Raw genomic sequence first — 16897 nt, forward strand, 5'->3', positions numbered from 1 at the left:
TTTGATACAACTCTGATTATCACAGTAAATCACAGTTGGATCCATCTGCTGACCAAATAAACCAACCAGAATCTTCCTCATCCAGATGTCCTCACATGTTGCCTAAATTGAAGCCATGTACTCTGCCTCTACCGAACTGAGTGCAACTGATCTATGTTTCTTGTTGTACCATGAAACTGCCACTGGCCCAATACTCAAGATACCTCCTAATGTGCTCTTCCTATTGGATGGACTCTCTACCCAATCCACACCGGTGAAGCCTTGAAGCTTCACTCCATCTATCCATCTGTACCACAATCCATATTAAGTAGTTCCCTTGAGGTATCTCAACACATACTTTGTCGCATTCCAATACAGCTTGGTAGGACTAACGATCGCTTGACTAAGCTAGTTAATTGCATAGCACATATTCATTCATGTGTTCAAAAAATACATGAGTGAACCCACAAGCTACCTATAAATAGTAGCTTCCACCACCTCCCATGAAGTAGCATCCTCCTTCCTCTAGTTTCCTGCTAGAGGAGTCTCCATGGGTTTGCTACTCTCCATGTAAAATCTCCTAAATATCTCGTTGGCATACTTTCCCTTAGTCAAATAATTCCCCATTACCCTTCCATAATTCCCTTCCTAGAAAGTAATGCATGAGCCCCATGTCCTTCATCTCAAACTCTCTTGCAAGTCCCTCCTTGCAAGACTTGATCAGATGATCATCACCCGTCAAAATAAAATCATTGAAATATAACACAATGATCAAAAATTTACCTTCCACCCCTATGCGGAACATGTTTGCATCCACTTAAATATTGGTGAATCCAAACCCAATGAAGTAGCTAATGACCCTAGTGTACCAAAAATGGGGTGCTTTCCTCAGCCCATATAAAACCCTCTTGAGTTGACACACATGCGACTCTCGATCAAAGGTCTCAAAACCTTCAGGCTGCTCTATGTACACCTCTTCCTCAATCATGCCATTAAGGAAATATGTATTTACAACCATCTGATGTATCTTCCAACCCATCTCTGTTGATAGTGCCAATATAGATCTGATCGATGAGTCCCTTGCAACAAGATCAAAGGTCTCATCATAGTCAATCCCCTCTACCTATGAAAATCCACGGGCCACAAAATTGGCCTTATGTTTCCCCACAATACCATATGTAGCTTTCTTTACATTGTAAATACATTGGCATCTCACCACTTACTTGTCCTTTAGTCTCAGGACCACATCCCAAACACTACTACGAACTATGGAGTCATATTCCTCCATTATGGCATCAACCAAAACTAGTTGTTGCATTGCCTCCTCAAAGATGGCTCAATCTCAACACATCTTCTCATAAGAGCCATATATCCAGTGTACATCTCAGGTGACCTCCTCTTCTTGCATTGAGATGTGGGTGCTCCCACATTCTCCCTTGCATCATGCAATAACCTGTCAGCCTCTTTGGTGCGCTTTCTCCCATCTCTGGAAGACTCTGCCTAAGTGGATGTCTCCACTCTCGGATCCTCTGCATGTGGCTGCTCCACATCAGTCTGAGGCTCCTCAACCTTAGGAGCTAAAATCTCTTCAATTGCATGTAGCTCAAGCTCCCTCTCAAGGGAAAATTGAATGGCCTCCTCCTCATCGAATTTGACATTCCTGCAAACTAGTGTCGTCCTTCTGCTTGGAAAGTACACCTAGTAGTTGTGAGGTGTATCAGTGTACCCCACAAATATCCCCAACTGTTCTATCAACTCAAGCTTCTTCCGTGCATTCTTGGTCACATGGAAATATACCGATGACGCAAAAATATTGAAGTGACCAACATCCGGTCTCTTATTGGAATAAGCCTCCTTTGGTATCTCCATCCCAAGAATCTGATGTGGGCTATGGTTATGCAAATAAATCATTGTTTTACATGGCTCAACCCACAATTGTAGTGGTAGGCCTTGATCATGCAACATCACCATGTTTCCCATAGAATTCTTATGTTCTTCCTCTCGGCCACCCCATTCTGCGGTGGGTTATGGGGTGCTTTCAACTCCTATTTAATCCCTTCTGTTGCACAGAAGTTCTTAAACTCATTTGAGACATAATCACCACCACTATCACTCCTTAGAGATTTAACCTCCTTTCTAGACTCTTTCTTGACCAATGCTTTAAATTCAAAAAACTTTGTGAAAGTTTGATCCTTCTTCTGCATGAAAAATATCCAACATTTAAGAGAAAATTCGTCAAAAGATATAACATAATGCATGTATTTGGCCGTTGATGTTGTCGAGAATGGTCCACACACATCTGAATGGACTCACTCTAGAATTTCCTCTGCTCGATTAGCTCTAAGGTAAAAGGAATCCTTGGTGTATTTTCCCAAATTAGACCCCTTGAGTGTATAAACTTGCTCTAGCATACCTTTGGGAAGACTAATAGAAATTTGTTGCATGATTTTCAAAGCCCCATGATGCAAGTGGCCCAATTTCTTGTGCCAAAACTTGCCAACGTCTCGTCTTTGCACCTTCTCTTCTTTCGTGCTCAAAGTAGCACAATCCTCTACGTCTAGCTTATAGAGATTCTTAACTCGAATCCCTATCTTCTTTACTTGACCCGAGGCTATGTGTCGAAGGAACGCGTTTCCTTTTGAGAAGATCACATCATAACCTCTATCCTCAAGCATGGTGACTGATACTAAGTTCTTCTTCAACCCGGACACATACATAAAATCCCTCAAGATTAGATGATCACCCTTATGTGTCTAAAAAGTAACCATTCCTAATCCTGTAGCACTATACCTCTCATCGTCACCCATCTCGATATGCATCTGGAGATCTTTCTCCTCCATGTCACTGCACAACTCCTTGTCACCAGTCATGTGGAATGAAGCTCCATTGTCAAGGTACCATACACAACCCATCATTGATGACACCATGCACGTAATGAGAGTAAAGTTCAATTTGAATTGAAAAGCCAACGCCTCACGTGCAACTCCTCCTAAGGACTTCTTAAGAAGACAATTTGTAGCAAAATGGCCCAGCCCCTGATAATGAAAGAACTTAACTTTCATCATGTATTTCCTCTTACCTCCATATCAAGAGTTTGATTTGGAATGGGATGCCTTCCCTTTCCCTTTCCTTTCCTTTCCTTACTTGCTAAGGTACATATTTCCTCATCATCAGTCTCTGATGAGGAACCCTCTCTAGTGTTCCTTCTCATCTCCTTCTGCATCAAATTCGACCATAGCCATTCCCAATCTGGAATCTTCTCCCTCTCATTGGCAGAGTCTTGATAGCTATTCCAACTCTTGGGAAGGTCTAGGAGATCTAGGATCACCATATCATCCTCGTCAATTTTTATTCCAACACTTCCAAGTTCATCTCGACAGTGAGTGAACTTGGTCAAGTATTTTGGAATGCTCTCACCTTTCTCCATCTTGATTTTTCAAAGTTTGTATTTCAATGCCAACTTCCTATTGTCACTATTGTTTTGGAATAGGTTTGTCAATTCTTTCCACATAGCATACAGAGTTTCCTTCCCATGAAGTCTTGAAAAAATGTGGTCTCGAACTCCCTCAAGGATTATACACCTTGACTTCACCATGCACTTCTTCCATTTAGCTAGATTTTGTGCATCCGATGCTGCTGGCTTAGGAATGTCTTGATCAACGAATTCCTTCAAGCCATTATCCTCCAGCACAACCTCCATTTTTCCCTTCCAGGGTATATAATTCGATTTTCCTTCTAAGGCATACTCGAGCCGCAAACCGTATAATGCCATTTGTCGATCCTGAAGTATGTATTGAAAATTTGAATTTCACCTGTAACCCAAAACTCAAAACTTCGAAATATCCTCTAGTATATTGTGTTGAGCTTTGATACCATGTATATTTCCCTATAGATTTACAACTCATGTAATGTACTAAACCACAAGACAAGAATCTACTCTGATCTTTAGATGGCGGAAACCAATGATCTATGAAAACAATAATCGACATGAGGAAGATAATCAAAGACATATAACACAATTTTTTCTCTGGGGAAAGACACTGCTCAAAACCCTGACTATTTATTGCATTAATCAGAAATATGAGTGACAATACAAATCTTGTTCTCACAAGAACAATTACGTACAAGTATGATCAATTGTCTGCCTCACAAGGTCGTATTGAACAACACTTAGCCATTTTTTGCTTCCTATTGAGCCCCTATTTCCTTGTGCAATTCCTGTGTGAAATAGCCCATATTTAATTGGGAATTCCTTCTTCCATGACTACAGAATAAAAATCTAGGTCCTCTTCTGATTGCATGCATGACCTATACAACTCAGATCATTCTACAGCTGATAGTAAATTTTCCTTGCACTCTAGTCTCAATTGGGTCTTTCTCTTAACGGACATGCATGATATTCTCATGAGGGAATGTTCAGTTAACTGGAGTAGCACTAAGGATGCACCAATGCACCAACTCACTACTAGACCTCTACTAGTTCCACAAATAGTTATAACGTGTTTAACTCTCTATAACTCAGTCAAACTGAGTTATCTAATTACAACTAAAATAAACTCATTCTAGACCCATAAAATTTAGGGGGAACATATACATGAATACAAAAATACTTCCAACTCGAAATTCCTAAGCTAATAAAGTTAATTAAACTTAATTAACTATTTACAAGTTGTTATGAGAATAGAATTCGATTTTAGTTAACAATTCAATTCAAGGACAAATTAAACTAGAATTTCTTGTTTCCATTTCTCAATATTCAGAGAGGTCACCAGGGCCATCAATGAACTTCATATTAGTGATTGAGTTTCTTAGAGGGTGAGCAACACTTTCAGCAGGGTTGTGATGATGGGTCCCATTAATAGGAATCTTTTGGAGTTCATTGTGCTATCCTCCAACCCTTAAAACTCGTATTCTCTGACATTAATTCACATTTTTAACAATAATATGATTGGTAGGAAGAATAAAAGGTGTGTTTCACATTGTATGGCCTAATGTGATTAATATGCAAGTCAAAGAAGCATTTTTGTATATATTTACTATGCAAGGGCTTAACGGAGACACCTAGAGAGATTATACGGACGTTGTCCACCTCATTAACTCAATAACTCAACTTGAGAACATAGAATCTCCTCCAAAAACTCAAATTCACTAGTAGCCAAGGAAATCCAAGTGAATGACAAGGACAAAGGGAACCAGATCCACAAATCTAGAGATTTTGGAGGGGAGCATTCCTCCTTTTAAGGAAGTTTCCCCTGAATCATTTTTATATAAGTAAACCTATTGAAAGTCTCATTAGGATTTGAATTTGTGTTGAAGCTAAGAGTAGCTACTAATCCTAGAGCTTGACATTGTTATTCTTAACTTTCATATGGTTTATGAGACTATTATTTTATGTTAATGAGAAGTTTACCATTGATCTACATATAAGTTAGTTTTGGAGGGCTAAAACCCTTGGGTTTGGGCCCAAACCAGATGTTTTTGTCCCTCTCTTGTTTCAGTGGGTATTATATCATAAAAAATTATTAATTTAGGCTTGCCTATCACCTCTCTTGTGGGAAGAGTGATTGGACAGATCTACAATAACAACTCAAAAATATTTGTTTATGATTTCTTGAAAATGGATAGATGTTAGTTTTCCTTCTTATTCTATGAAAATTAGGATTTAACATCATTATCTTGAGTGATCAAAGTATTGTTGTGGGATAGAATAAATATTAATCAAATTCAACTCATATTTTCCATAATAATTTGTCGCACTAAATTATTGATCAGTTGATGCATGTATATGGCTAGATGCAGGGATTGTACTGATCTTTAGGGGTGGGCACACCTTTCCAAATCCACCTAAGCCTTTCCCTCTTCCTCGTGGTTACCTCACCTGGCTTCCAAATTCTATCTTTGAATTCATTGTATTAAAGCAAATGAAGGACACCATGGGCATCAACTTTGGTGCAAGATAGACCTCCGACGAGTACTAGGATTGGATAAGGGGCTCCCACACCCTGCTTTCATCACTTTATGCCTTAATATAACTCTCTCCACCTCTAAGACACCACTTCAATCCTCAAAACGCTTGTGGACCCCCTCCTGTAGCAAAACAGGGTGTCCCGTAGCACCTCTTGTAGCAACCTTGTAGCTTTGATTTCTTCAACCAGTTTTGATCCAAATTTGGGATCTAGCCTATTTAAGTTCAATAATAGCCCCCACATTTGGATTTGATGATTATGGAATACCTTAGGACCACTCCAACCTAATACTTAAATCACTGCAACCATTAGATAGCAAAACAGACTTAGATTTAGCATTTTTTTATTCATAGGCATGTTAAAGATGTGATTTCTCAATTTCATCAAGTGTGAGTAGATAAATGTTGCATGAAAGGTAGGTTATTTATTTGAATCAACTATGAAATTAGAGTAGCATGAGTTATTTCCGCAAATAGATTAGTTCTTTTCCTTGTGCAATTTCAATTTGCATTTACATTTGATGAATGGTAAGCAAAGTAGTGTGATTTATTTCTGCCACTAAATTAACCTATTTTCCCTATTGCAATTTCAATTAGAATTTACATCTGATGATTGGAATTTTAACCTTAGTAGTAGAATCATGTTCATTTATGCTTTAATAAGAGCTTTTCACTACAATTAGTTGGAGGAATGGTCTTTGAATACCCTAATTTGATTTCATGAATAGGAGTGACATAAGTAGAACCTAACCTAATGTGCATATAGCACTATCACCTCTAAGTTTTTATGAGCCTCGGATTGATAATTAAAGTTGATAATCCCTTGGGAGTTGCAACATCCTTGGTTCAATACTAGGGATCATTAATTTATATCTTGATGTATGAACTACGATAGATTGATCTATGATATCTTCAATTTTTAACTGTAATACTGATTTGACCCTTTAATAGTCAAAGGAAGGCTATTAGCAAGGATATTTCCTTTGTTATGGGTATGCATATTGGTGTTTGTGAGTCTATATCAAAAACTTTAAATATTTACTCAAAGTTATGGATAATATCTCTATTATTTTCTTCCTTACATATTGATCTATAATATTTTCTATAACACTTTAATGGTTGATGTTGTATTCAACTGGTAAACATACATGTTCACCTTCTGAAACCCCAAATAATACAACTAAGTCATGGTAGCATTTTGAGTGGGAATTTATTCCCTTGTGGAAGATCAAAAAATCTAGCGCTAAGAAAGGCTACACTAGAAACCTTTGTTGGCCCCAGAAGTAGAACCCTAGTCTTTGCAAATAATTTTTTTCCCACAAATGGTTCCATTACTAGGACTCAAAAATTAAGTGGGGCAACTGATAATTGTGAGTAGGATTCTAAAGAGGAGTATTATAGAGTGGTGGGAAGAAAAGTGTTATTCTTTCATTTCTTATCAAGCATAATTGAGGCAAAGAATTTGTACTTGGTTCGTGACAATATCCTTTTTGCTGAACCTACTTGTGAATAATACAATATCTTTTGGGTCGAGTTCCCTAAGTAGTTGTATCAATAGTTAAGAAGGTTGTGAGATTCCCTAAGAGATTGAAGTGTTGACCGAATATATCAAAATTGGACTACAACAGATCTAGATGCATTACATTGCTTGGATCATGAGCTTACTAGGGCCCTCGATTATTGGGTGCAAGCTACCTTGGAGGGATACAACATTGAGTTTATCATAGATAACCACAAATCCTTTTAAAAAGAAAAAATAATCTTCAAATTTAGGTTAAGAGGATGATTATTAAAAGATATCCCTTTGTGGATTAAGGTTTTACTAGTGGAAGAAAGATTGTTTTTGTTTCCTCCACCTAATATGGTAGCTTATTTGCCTCATACTAGGGGGAGGGTCTTAGGGGACACGATGACCGATTGAAAAAGTTGAGAAATATTTTCGATGGATTTTGAAGAGAGGTGGAGTGCAAGAGATTCCAAGGTAGGAAGAAGGGCATGTATATGTTAGGAGTGGAGAGAAAGGAATATGCTAGAGATTTAGAAGAGACAATGAAGAAGATAGGGGAAGTGTTGGATAGCTCATAGTTGTATAAGAGAGAGATGAGAGGAGATGAGAGATATAGCAAAGGAAGGGAAGCTAGAGGAGGTGAATAAGGTGAGCAGAGTTGCCGAGATGATGATTACTAGAAATCAGGTGAAATCCAAACTTCAGACCCAAAGATTAGGGTGACTGATCCCAATATTTGTGTCAATGAATAGATGCATTTCATGATGCACATGTTGTTCTATGAGGATAATTCTTCCCTTGAAGTCAACATTCCACAAGGTAGCAACATGGCCAGTTCTCCTCCATCCCTTACCCTGGTGCTCTATCACAATCTAGTAAGGTTTCTTCCCATGATCATTAAAACTTTGAAGTTTCAAAAGGTAGATAGAGGTAGTAGTTCTTCTTGTAGTAGTAAAAAAAGTTTGGGCAATCTCTCAACTTGGTCTACAAGGATTTTTTTTAGTTTTTTCTCGAATTATTCCAATGGCTATAAATGTAGTTAGTTATTTCACCTAATACCCTAAGTTTCATGGCCTAGGTGACGAGGTGGTAGAGAAACATTGGTATTTATGTGAAGCCATATAAAGGTCTAAAGGGACTCTACATGTGACCAAGTTAGCTAGTTTTAAACTCCAATTAATATCCCTTAAATGTTATCCTAATGTTACACCAAATATTTAAAATTTATCTGTGAATACACTAAGGGAGGAATTTAGCAATAAGTTCAAAATGCCTTGGACAGAGAAACAAGGTCTAATAGAGTTGTGAGATATTAATAAGAGAGAAGGAGAATCTGCATGGGAATGTATTCAAAGGTTTAAATATGTCATGGGAAAATTAACTCATACCATCCATCCAAATTATTAGAAAGAATGGTTTATTCAAGCTCTATTGCCTCTAACAAGGATACCTCTAATGTAATAGAAGATTAATTCCCTATAAGAATATTTCAAATAGGGAATGTATACTGAAGCTATGGCAGGATATCCTAGTAATTTTAAACCAAGTTATACTTCCACTAATCCTACTTTGAATGATCTAGAAACTCAAATTGTTGTTTTGACTAAAATATTGGAAGAGGTGAATAATGGAAAACCTACTCGTCCTCAAGTTTGATGTACCAGCTATTATACAAAAGAGCATCATGTTAAAAAATGTCCAAGGTTACAGGGTGTAAGACCCTTTAATTTTCTGCTAGTACCACCTCCTCCACATACATGACCTTTATTAGGCATTACGCAAGTATCATCAAATATTCCCTTTCAAGGACATACCCGGTATCATGCATTTCCAAACTAGCAAGGTATGACCTCCAATGAGGATTGTGAGATTTTTCATTCTTATGTTAATTCACCTTGATTATTCCCTATACTACAGAAGTATTCTAATGTGCCTAACTCTATTTTCTCCAAGTTCTTTTGATCTCCCACATATAATACTAACTAGTGTAGGATCCTTGGATCCTTTGGCTAGTCGATTGGATTGCTCTAATTTCTGAGTGAATGAATCCAATCGTGGAAGAGGAGATGCAAAATATAGAGGGGGAATAACTAGTGGAAGAGGACCAATTAGATGTTGTAACTATGATGAGCAAGGACATGTTTCCAGGGAATGTCCATTGCCGAAAGTACCATGGTGCACACGTTGTCGTGTCAACACTCATGCAACTGAAGACTACCGAGAACTAATTGCTTGTTGGGAGGAGTGAAATTGACAAAGAGGACCTAATCTAATTAGTTATGATCCATGAAAACCATAACCAGTTCAACACCCGAGCATTAATATTGTTACTAGAGGAGGCAATAAGAATGATGCTGATAAGGATTCTTTTGAACAACCCCTCATTAAAAAGGTGGAGCCCCCATGTGCTAAACATGATCTTGTCCAATGGAAGGGATACTACAAAGATGTTGTTGATATCTTCAGAGGGACATTATCTTCCTCTTATAGCCATGGGGTTGTGGGAATAAAAAAAGGTCAACCTTCACTTTCTGAAAGGAGATAATCAGCTAGTGCTTGGTTTTCTTTTGATTCTTGACGAACAGTTATTATGTGGTTTTAGTTATTTCATGACATCCTGAATGATGAAAAAATATCTCATTAGTGTCAAAATAAGTTGAAAGGATTTTTGAGAGATGGGGATTTATCAAAGAATCATATCTCCAAAAAATTATCAGAGCGTCATAATAGAAGATTTGGGTGCAACAAAAGGAGAATGAGGAGAAAGTTTCATGTTGATGCTCAAATTGTTGCATATCAAATCAATGAAACTATGTTAGATTTGGACTCTGATGTTGATATGCTACCTAAGAATACTTGGGAGGCTCCAGGAAGGCTTAAACTAGTGTTCTCTCCAATCCAACTATGAATGTCTAAACAATACTATTCCTTTCCTTTTCATCATTTAGAACATGTAGAAGTTGACGTTGTCGGTTTAAAAAGTTATGCAGATCTCAAAGTTATTGATATTGTTGGAGATAAAGATCCATATATAGACCTATTAGGAGTTGACTGGTTTTTTGAGAACTATGCCATTATTTATCTAAAAAGAGAAACTATAACCTATGAATTTGATGGAGTTATATTTATTTAGCCTTGGATCCTTATCAAGGTCCTAGATACACAGAGTTTGTCAATGACGCAGAAGGCACTAATGTCTTTGATGAACTGTACCAATTTCTTATAGGGAGAAACGAGCAGGGAGGATTATATTAATTCTACAATAGATGGGTTTCTCGATTGGTGGATTATTTCAAACATAGAAGCAGGTTCCACAGTTATGCTTGAATAATTATAGCAAGGAGATTATGAATTATATTCCAGAAGATGCGCAACTATATGATTTTCTCAATGATTGGAACAAAGGTAAGAACTTACCCTATCTTTGATAACCCTATTCCTATAGATACTTTGTTTGAGGTAGTAAGTTCACTATTGCAGAGGAGAAAATATTACCCCTAATGGATGTTATGCTACAAGCTACTCGTACCCGGTGGTGGGTTTCTCATTGCAACCATATTCCATCCTGGGAAATCGCCAACTTTTCTCTTTTCTACAAATTTGTTAAGCCAAAAAAAGGAGTTCATTTTGTTTACATGTATCAAGGTCATACCTATCTTGAGAAGCATGTTTAGGCTTGTAGTGAATTATGGAAGAAGAATAAATTACATGCTAAGTTTTTGGTACATAATTTTATTCATATCTTAGGATATATTCCCAAGGATAGGTAGTTGAAGGAAGAAATGAAGGGACAAACTTCAAGCTAGGATGAGTTAATTTCTCAGTTGTATGCACATTTAAATTTCTCAAATGAGGATTCTTAGATTGTAGAAGCTTTAAAAGTAGTTAAGAGAATTTTTTTTCCTACTAGGAAAACGCTTTTATAATTGCTTAACCATGTAGGTTGCAGAAATATAGTCGACATAGGTTTCTAGATGGTTGTTGCTTATGGAAATTTTGATAAGGAACCTGAAAATGAATATTTAAAATGGTTGATGCATCTCTCTTTAAAGGAAACTTAAGGACAACGAAGCACCAAAGACAATTCACCTCAGGATGCCCCTCTTCTATAGCCCTTGAAGCTGCAAATATTCAATATTGGCTCTGATGAAAAGCCCAAGCTGGCATCTATAGGAGACTACTAGGATGAACAAACAACCAAGGAGATATTCGACCTGCTAAAGGAGTATGAGGATTTGTTTCTCACGTCAATTTCAGAGTTGAAGGGTATCAAAGGAGACCTCGGAAAGATGAAAATATTCATGAAGCTAGATGCACATCCATAAAGCACTGTCCATATCACTTAAATCATAGGATCAAGGAGAAAGTAAAAAGGGAAATCGATAAGATGTTATCAGTAGGATGAATTTTCCTTGTGGATGAAGTTGAATTGATAAGCCCTATTATCATTAACTATAAGAAGGATTATGAGGATATTAGTGTTTGTGTTGATTATTGTATCTTGAACAATGCATGTGTCCATGACCCATTTCCTACTACTTTTAGTGATGAGGTCTTGGATAACGTTGTAGGCCAAGAAGCTTATTAATTCACATATGGTTTCTCATGTTACCACCAGGTCCAGATTGTAGAGGAAGATAAGAAAAATTCTACATTTACCATAGAATGGGGTTCATATTCATATCATGTGATGCCATTTGGACCTTAAAAATACAAATGCAATCTTTTCTAGAATTGTTATCGCAACCTTCGGAGATTTTATACACATGTTCTTAGAAGTATATATGGATGATTGGACCATTTAAAATCTTTTAAAGAAGCACTCAAGTTTTTTAAGGGCGATTTTTTTATTGATTTTGACAGCTACAAATTTTCCTCAATTTAAAAAAAATGTATCTTTGCTGTACCCTTTGGAAATTTATTAGGGAACACTTTTTGTAAGGGGGGTATTTTAGCTGACCTAGCCGAATTTGAAACAACTTATATCTACTCTTGGACACACAGGTTTATCACAAGTTCATCCACAACTTTGCTTCTACCACTACTCCTTTGGATAATCTCCTAAGTAAGTCTGAGCATTTCAGCATTCAAAAGACTTAAGGAAAAATTAGAAATTGTTCCAATTCTAGTCTATCTTGACTAGAATAAAGAATTTTATGTACACATTGATGCTTCCGACATTGCTCTTGGTGCAATCCTTGTGCAACTGAGAGAAGGGAATTTGAACTATCCCATATATTTTTCCAACATAAACTTTATATGGCAGAACATAATTACACTACGACTGAGCATGAAGCCTTAGAAATGGTATTCTCTCTCCATAAGTTTTTCCATTATCTACTAGGGGGTCATTTAAAATTTTTTATAGATCATTCAGCCCTTAAAATATTTGGTCAATAAGCCTCTTTTGGAAGGAAGAATCTATCGTTGATTGTTGTTATTTCAAGATTTTTCTTTCAAGGTTATTGTGAATCATGGATGAACCAACGTTAGGCCATACCATCTTTCTCACCTAGAGTAAGGATAATATAGAGGCTTTGTTGATGATCAAATTCCTCTTGATGACCTCTTCTGATTAGAAACTATTCCTGATTACCTAGAAGATTTTATACTTTTTGTAACTACTGGTACTTTTCCTGAAAAGTATTATGCAACCAAGAAGAGGCACTTAATAGTTAGAGCAGTTGATTACCAACTGAATTATATAAATTGGGCCTTGATAGTATCTTGAGCATATCTGTTCTCAACCATGAGAGAGATGACATTTTATGGTAGTGTCATAGTGGAGTTGTGAGAGCTCATGTCGAGGGAAAAGTAACTACCCATAAGGTACTGCGAGTAGGGTTATGGTGGCCAACTACGTTTAAATATGCCAAGGAGTTTTATAATAACTATGATGTTTTTCAAAGGGTTGGGAGACCTTCTCAATGAGATGAACTTCCATTGCATCTAGTCTATGCATTGCATGCCTTTTAGAAGTGGGAAAATGACTTTTTTGGACCTATCAAACCTCTTGTGTGACACTCTCAAGCTAGATATATCATTACCACAAACAACTATATTACAAGGTGGGAAAAAGGGGATATTATGAAAGATTGTACTACTAGTACTGCAACAAGGTTCATATTTGAAAATATAACTACCATGTTTGGTTGTCCAAAAAGTTTAGCTAGTGATCAAGGAGCTCATTTCATCAATGATACTATTGCAACTTTAATAATGAGTTCCTCATTTAGCATCATAAGAGCAGTCCTTACCATCCATAGGCTAATGGTAGAATAGAGGCATTCAACAAAATTTTGGAGAAGTGTATTACCAAATTCTTTTTTGCAAATAGAGATGATTGGGATGAAAGAGTTCATGCCACATTTTTGGCCTACAGGACTACTACTAGAAGGTTTCATAATTACACTCCATTCTTGTTGGTATATGGAAAAGAGGTTGTAGTCCTTTCTAAGTTTCTCATTCCCAACTTGTATATTGCACAAGATACCAAGATGGCGATGATGAATCTATTGCAAAAATGCTTCAGGAGTTATGGGAATTGGATTAGCACAAATTTCTTGAATAATTTCATCAAACTGTGGAGAAGCAAAGATAGAAGGCTTGACATGACCACCATATCAAAAGAAAATATTTTTTCTATTGGTGACCAAGTCCTTCTCCATGATAACAAGTACCTGAAGCATCCAATAAAAATTTTAATACACTCACTAGGACCATTTATAGTTGCAGAGATAAGATAATCAAGTGTTTCCAAACACATGCAACTTGATGGTTTTGTTTAGCCTGGTTGGGTAAATGACACTCACTTGAAGCCCTACTATGGTCCTTAACTATCTTATTACTAATTTCTCTCTGTTCGGGAGCATACATCACATTTTAGGTTAGAATTAGTTATCATTTCAATAATATATTAATTTTAGTTGCATGAGTTGTGTCTTATTTTTCTATTACATTATTCTACAATCCATTGTGGTTCTCCTATTGTATTGTTCCCTTTTTAAGTTTTTCTGGTCACCTTTTTTGATCTATTATGTAGTTCTTTGCGATATGAATCTCTTTTTTCATCATTTTTCGAATTGAGTTTGATTTTTCAGTCCTTTTCTTATCTACCTCATTAAATTCATAAATGGGAAACTAACTATTGGTATTTTATACAAATTCTTATAAGTATCGATCATGAATTCCATTTCACTCACTTGCTTCTAAATGTTGCTTAAATTTTCACCCTCACATCTAAGCTTGAGGTCTTGGTTTCCCAGTTTCACCATCATCCTCCTATCCATCAAGTTTATTCCCAAAAACACTTCAATATGGTTTGTTCCTTAAATGCTTCCATTCCATTTGATTTTTATGATCCTCATGCCCAACCCTTAGACGACTTGTATGGTAAATATGTAAAGGTTATCCTGGTCGACAACAATTTCACTAATGGTGATATTTTTTTAGCATTAAAGATCGAGGTATACATGGATTTCAACCCCACAATGTCTGGAAATGTCGTATCCCAAATCAATTTTACAATCAAGCTATTAGATGAGCCTACCCTACCTATATTGCAGCAACTGCCAGTGTTCGGGACTATAGGAGAAGTTGCTTGCTACACAAAGTTTTTGATCATCATAATCCATAATGGTTCAATCTGGCTAGACAAGGAGCACAATATCCATGTAACTGATATCCATAAGCTTACCGGGTTGTAGATGGAGGACTAGGATGATTTTATTGCATTTCAGGAAGTATCCAAGCAGTAAAAAAAAGATGGGCATTTCCAAGTTGTATCGGAAATATGGCATGAAGTGTTGCAAATGAGGGCTTTCCATTAACCTAATCAATAATGACCAGATCAAGTTTTCCTGCCACCTTGTTGCAAGGAAAATTACTTGCCATTATACCAAAGGAGAATTCACCTTACATACCATCTATGTTGTCTAATTCTATGTTCAAGGCACCCAACTACACTGGTGTAAGTATTTACTCGATGAATTTTTCCTAGTTTGTGAGGACGCTTATTAGAATGGTGGATAATTTATTTATGGATATTTGATCATTGAACTTTCCATGTATAAATGGTGCACTTCTGATGGATGCATTCTCCATTCCCCCTTAGACAAAAAATCCCTATCTCGAACTTATGATCCTTAGAAAACACACTTTGATTCTACCAATAATTCCTTCAATGAAAATGATTTTGGTGAATGGTATACCTAGTTTAGTAAAGCCACCCAAAACATGTGAGTTCCCCATTCCATGCTTGATAAGAATTCCTATCCTATTTTGTTCGATCTTGAACATAATCACAGTTATTTTCATCCCAAGGATGCAGACAAAGATAAATTTTTCACCCACCCTCTACCATACTATATGTCACAGGATGTTTTCCATAAGGAGGTTATCACTTGGCCATGATTCTAATACATTCGACAACCTAACATCATCTATTATGCTTTTATCAACATAACCTAGCACAATCAACCTATAAATGCTTCATCATCATCCTATAAACACAAAGCTTCACCATCTTCCCCTACAGCTAACTCTAAAGATTATCAACATTGATTAATAAGCTCTAATCCCACTCTATTCTAACTCCTATTACCACTGTTATCCCTATTATAACTATGCCATATACAATCACATCAATCACCATTGGTGTTTCCTTACAAACTAATCCATTTCACCCTCCTATTCTTCCTTTGGCCTCTTTAGCAACATTAGCTACAATACAAACTGCATCAGTCATCCCTACTTCTATGTCTTCAACAATTATGGTTGGGATAGATCTTTCTAAACTTATCCAGGTTGATGATAAAGAGGCTCTTGAACCTACTATACTAACTCTGATGGTGGACGAATCATAACCTTTTACTCTCCCTTCCACAATTGAACACCCCACAATACCTTCTCTATAATATAATGATCCTCCATATACTAATTTAGATGTGCCATTTACCCATTTTGCTAATGAGTGATCTATTGAGCCTATATTGGTGACCACAAGTTCCCCTACAACTAGCAGTGTTCCACTTTTAAAAACCTTATCCACATTCATCAGAAAACTAGAGAATTGCAAGCAAATGCTACAACTATGTTTTTAGTTGTTTGACATTATTCCATTTCTACTTTCCGAGGTTCATGAGCGAGTTTCAAAGTCCCTTTAGGAGGAACAAAATAATACCTTAGAGTTATCCACTCAAGGGAATTCTGACAAGTCCCCAACTAGAGCCGATGTTGTAGATAAAACCTACAAGATATAATGATGAATCACTACTAAAAATTAGCTCCACTAAGACACTATTTAACATGACTTGATGTTAATATTATAGAGAAAATAAATGTAGAATTTGAAACTATTCAGGGGTTTCCAAACTATTGTGGATTTTTCATGCCACACATATTATTATGCATTTTCCTTGTATTGAGTCTTCCATGGAGTGGCATGT

Source organism: Pinus tabuliformis, chromosome 6 (genome assembly GCF_031772625.1).
Source record: "Pinus tabuliformis cultivar Carrire ecotype Pingquan chromosome 6, CPIR1, whole genome shotgun sequence".
Lineage (NCBI taxonomy): Eukaryota > Viridiplantae > Streptophyta > Pinopsida > Pinales > Pinaceae > Pinus > Pinus tabuliformis.